Below are 6,000 nucleotides of genomic sequence, written 5' to 3'. Positions count from 1 at the left end.
CCATTATTGTTATTGCTGTTGGCATTGATGTTATTTCAGGCCCTACCTGATGATTTTCAAGATTACACATTATATGTCGGGAAGCAGGTATGACTCCTGTTATAAGGAAATATGACTAGAAAATGAGTGGTATTAGAAAAACATTTTAAAGGTACAGGAAAGACAACATCAAAAGGAAAGAGGCAGAGCAACAATAGGTAGAGATCAGGCATGGGTTGAAACTGATGGGAGAAGACCTATGCAGGATGTCTCCACTCAAGCAATATTTGAACTGAGGATCTTGTGGCAGATGCAGAATATTCTGACATTTTTTTCACTATGGGAGCCTCTCAAGAGAGAGTCTATGGAATATGTCAGGAAACAAATACATGGGCCTAGAAAGAGAAAGGAAGGGAGGGAGGGATGAAGGGAAGCCAAGAAAAAAAGGACTGCAGCTGGAGGCTTATTTGTGTTATTTGAAAGAATTGGACCCATTTAATAGTATGTTACAATTTAAAAACTCACTTAGGCCTCCCTGAAAGGAGTAGGAATTATAGAAAGAAATGGAACAAAAGGAGAAAAAGAAATGGCAGAAAGTAATGTATGAAGTGGCACATGTTACTCAAGGACTAGAGAATTTGAAATGTAAAGGAAGAGGGTTTTAGAGGAGCACATATCAGAGGATCTATCAGATCCTCTATGATCCAGAGATTATGGCCTATGCGAGCATCAGTAGAACCTTCTTCAGATTCAGGAATTTGTTGAAAGTGATGATCCAGTTAAGATACATTTCAGGAAACAGGATCTTGGAAGAAAAGTTAATAGACCTTGGGGTTCTAGAGCAGGATACAGTGGCAGCAGCTGTGTCATAAAGTTTAAAAAGACTTGGGGTCCTACTGGAGATGGACAAATGCCCAGAGAAGATCAGCTATAAGGCTATAAGCATGGACTGCAGGGTTGCCTATTATTAAATGTGCCATGCTGTGTTCACCATGTCACCCAACAGAGACCAGGCTCAATTTAACACTGGGCTTCCAGGCCAGAAACACTAGACTCAAAAGAGAAATAGAAATAGAAGTGTTCAAAACATGGGAAGACTATAAAGAGAAAGAATGAAGATTTGGGTGTGATCTAGTAGACATTGAAGATGCTACCACTGTAAATCTCCTCATGTCTCTGTACCCAATTGGGCCCTATGCCCATTCTTGAGTTAATCTCTGGCATGCATGAGGGGATTACTGTTAGGCCAATCAGAATTGCCCCTGAAGCTTCAGATGTGGTCAGCTGGGTGGAGGAGATGTGGGTCCCTTTTTGGGAGGAGGAAGACATGTAGAAAGTCACGTCTGTCCTTATTAAAAGCAACTACGTCCTATGTCATGGTTAACCTCTTGATGGGAAATTTATCCCAGCTGAATTTAAATTCACATATAGTAGTTGGAAAACTGACATGTTCTAATAGGCAAACTGCCATGGCAAAAAGCAAAATGTTCTCCATTTTTTTGTTCCCTGTGCATTATTCCCCTTCTCCCAGATAACACTAAGTCTGCTGCAATCTCCGATAGGCAACAGCAACAAGGGTCTATACAATGGGTTCTAGGAACATCATTTTGTTTGCAAAATGCTGTTACTCTGGGAGTCATATTTGCTTTTACATTTATGGGACACAAGAGATTCAGGTGGATTACTTCAGTTTTGACAGTACTGAAGGTGCTACACCCATGGTAATGGAAGAAGGCTCAGGGTGCAGCGGCTGCTGAAGGAACCCAAACCCCAAGGCATTTGAGGGAGGATCTTCTGATAGAGACTGAAAAGATCAGGAAACTAGGAAGAAGAGTAATTGGACTTTATGGTCTTTGGAGTTTAATTTACAATAGGAAGAGGAATTAATTTTGGACTTGAATTTCTGTGGTAATTTAATAATGAGGAGGGCTTCACATGATTCCATTTTCAATGATTCTTTGTTGTTTTATTCAGACTTTTAAAAGTAATCTCTGTTGACCAGTTTTGGACAATATTATTAGGCATAATTTCAGGTGGGAAATAAACTAGGGAGTGAATATTTAGCCTTGAAGTTAAATTGATTAATGACCTGTTATGACCCATTACAAAAACTCTTAGGAGGACTAACTTAACTGTGCATCTCGTTGGTCCCTGGCAGTTACCGTGAGAAACAGTGGTATTAACTGAGGGAATGCTAATCTATTCTAGTTGGACAATCCTGGCTGAACAGAGTTTTGACTATTAAGCCCCATTGTTAAAGAGAGAATAAATAATGGGGTATGGGGGTGTTCTTCAATGTCTCTCCTTGCATTTCTGCCAGAACTCATGAAGGAGGAAACTTCCATCTAAGCTTCTGTCTCTATCTACCCTCTTATTAGATGTGCCATATGAAAGAAGTGACTAGTCTGGTCAGAGACTCTGGGGACACTTCCATAGAGGGAAGGATCATGACATTGAAATACACTTTCCTTTCTTATAGGCCCTAATGCCTGCTCTTTCATTTCCTGCCCCAGGAGCAGAAGGTTATTTTGCACATACTCTCTCCATGTAGTAAGCAAATCAAGAGGTGGGGTGGGGGTAGGGGAGTGAGGGGGCTACTCTGTTAAGAAAGCCTAATCTTCCTCCTTTCCCCTCTTTTTTTTTTTTTTTTTTTGGCCACCTGGTCAGGTAGGTGGACTTAAGCTCAGCTATTAATACCTAAGAACTTGAGTCTTATTTTTATCCTTACTCTTACTCTTCTCTCTTCTGGCACACTTGAAGAGGTCACAGGACTTAGATTTGGGATAGGAAATCAAGAGGCCTCACTTAGATCTATTGGCCTCCACCCGGCCTTGACTCAAGCTTTACTTTAAGTTGGACATTTCCTGCTTACTAATAAGATGGTTCCGGGGCTCTCACTGGGACATAGTACAGGTGTGCATACTCCCTCAGGTAAGCCAGCCAGAAGAGGTGGGGGTAGGATTTGAGTTTGGAATTCTACCCCAAATTTCTAACACAATTTTGGGGGACAAATGGTTATTTTCCTACATTTTAAAGCCATGGACTTGTCTTACAAGAGGTTGTCTAACTCAGAAATTCCCGAAAGAAAAATGAAGAAAGAGTAAGAACTTCAGAAAAGTTAGAACAGTTTTTGCGACAAACTAGAAAAAAAAAAGAACTTGTAAATATATCTTGAGCAAGATTTTGTGGCTGTAATTTACCACTATGCTTGGTGAGTGAGTAACTATTGCTGTTCAAGTTACAAGTGATGTGAAAAATGTAAAATGAAAGACAATTCCAAATAAGTGGAAATACTGTTATATTCAATGCATGTAATAAATTCTTTATTTTAACCATAAAGAGCTATACATTTTATATTAATGGAAAATGAATTTTTCTCTGCCCACAGCTATTTAAAGAATATTGGCTTGAAGGGATACCAGATTCCTCCTTTTCCCAGGGCTCCCACATGACTTGAGCCAGTCCTTTCTCAGTCTTTCCCTCTATCATGTGTCTAATGTTGCTTAGTTTGTGCAACCTACTGCCCACCTCTCAAATTCCATAGCTCTTTCTGAAAAGATAAGCTATAGTAAGGAATGGTGGGGGTAGAGAGGTAGACAAGGGTAAAAACTAAGAAGATAATGAGACCCACTACACACCTATGAGAATAGCCAAAATGCAGAACACTGTCAGGCACCAAATGCTGGTGAGGATGTGGAGTAACAGGAACTCTTATTCATTGCTGGTGGATAAAATGGTATAGCTTCTTTGAAAGATAGTTTAGCAGTTTCTTACAAAACTAACTGTACTCTTACCATATATATGATCCAGCAATCTTGCTCCTTGGTATCTACCCAAGGGAACTGAAAACATGGCCACACAAAAACCTGCACACAGATATATATATAGCAGCTTTACTCATAATTGACAAAACTTGGAAGCAATCAAAATATTCTTCAGTAGATGAATGCATAAATAAACTGTGGTATATCCAGGTAATGGAATATTATGCAGCACTAAAAAAAGAAATGAGCTATTAAGCTGTGCAAAGACATAGAGGAAACTTAAATGTACATTACTAAGTGAAAGAAGCCAATATGAAAAGGCTACACAGTGTATGATTCCAACTTTATGACATTCTGGAAAAGTTACAACTATGGAGATGGTAAGAAGATTAATGGTTGCCGGGGTTAAGGAGGAGGGAGGGATGCATAGGCAGAGCACATACGATTTTTAGGGCAGTGAAACTACTCTGTATTATACTATGATGGTGGGTTCATGTCATTATATATTTGTCCAAACACATAGAATGTACAACACCAAGAGGGAACTCTAATGTAAACCATGGACTTTGGGTGATAATGATGTGTCAATATAGGTTCATCACTTGCAACAAATGTACCACTCTGATGGGGAATGTTAATAATGGGAGAGGCTGTACATGTGTGGAGACAGGGGGTAAAGGGAAATAGCTATACTTTCTTCTCAATGTTGCTGTGAATCTAAAACTGCTCTAAAGAAATAAAGTCCACCATAAAAAAACACACAAAGTAAACTTTTTTCTAAAGGAGAAAAAAAATTTAGTTTTCTGTTTTTAAAAAAAAAACAAAAAACAAAAAACAAAACTGTATTGCCAAGCAGAGTATCCACACATACGATAGACATTCACTCTCCAAATGCTGCTCTAGAGAGAGAAGGGTGATAAGCCTCATGGACGTGTCAACCATGTGAAATGACATTGGCTCTAGGGGGCTCCGGCCACTGTCATTTCTATTCAGTGCGCAGTGAATCATTAAGGTCAGTACTGAGATTTATTTATAAAATAACTGTTAAGAAAATGTCAGTGTTTTTGTTTGTTACACAGCTGGAGAAGGGGCCTTGGTGTGGAGGTCAAGGTTTAGGGGTATGATAACATCAGGGAGTCTTACCCAATTGATTCTCATAACTTCCCCTCCCCCATTTCAAGACAGCCTCTGACACTAGAAATGTACACTTACAGAAATTGAAAATTAGGGAACTGATCTTTTTAAGTAAAACCCTCTAAGCTACGACTTACCTAGGATCACAAATGAAAGGAGTCAGACTTTTGAAAACAAACAGATCAACAGATTAAACACCCTCTAGAGTTCTAATAGCCCTAGTTAAAAACCCTTATTTAAAAAGTAAACAATTAAGAGATACTCATCAAAGGTGGATAGCTGTTAGCATAGACGCTTGTAATTTTGGGGGGTGGGGAGGTGGGGGTGAGGAACACTACTTGGAATCCATCTTGTCCTAACAAGAAGGTAATAGAGCTCCCCAGTCATTTCAGACCTCACTTAAAGGGCCAGGCCTCACCACAGGCAATGTCTCCTTTGTGATACAGATTACGTTCATTATGTGACTTATTTTAATGAATGCTTAACATAAAATTGAGGGTATTTTTGCTTTAAAATATAGTTCATTATTAGTCTTCAGGTCAGAATCCTTTTGGGAAGTAGGCAGGGCAAGGATTGCTCACCTACAAACCAGGGTAGAGTGAACAAATGCAACTAGATACTCTTGAAGACTCCACTCATAGGTCCCCTATCAAACCCTACTTATTGAACCTAAATGTTTTCCCCTATTTCCCCTTGACAACAACATCTAGTGTCCTACCTTTGATGACTTGGATTCTCATCACGTTTTCTTCTTTACCTTGTTTCCTGTTTGCTGCATCTGCTCCTCCCAAGGTCCTAATCTCCATGTTGTGGACCCTGGGCTGTTAATTTGACCAAGATTTTCTGTTTCCTTGCTTGATAATTTATTTTGGCAGTGTAATGAAGTAGAAAAAACATGAGCTTTGCAGTCAGGCAGACTTGGGTTTAAAACCTAACTATACTACTAACTGGTGGGTCTACTTTGGGTCATGCACCTCTCTGAGGATGCGTTTCCTTTTTGGTAAAATGACGATATTAATGCCCACCTCAAACTATGGTTGGGACTGGAAGTGGATAGTGGAGATTGTTGTACAACATTGTGTCACTGAATTGTACAGTTAAAAATGGTTAAATGAGACATTTT

Source organism: Hippopotamus amphibius, chromosome 7 (assembly GCF_030028045.1).
Source record: "Hippopotamus amphibius kiboko isolate mHipAmp2 chromosome 7, mHipAmp2.hap2, whole genome shotgun sequence".
Lineage (NCBI taxonomy): Eukaryota > Metazoa > Chordata > Mammalia > Artiodactyla > Hippopotamidae > Hippopotamus > Hippopotamus amphibius.
This window is presented reverse-complemented; position numbering follows the sequence as displayed.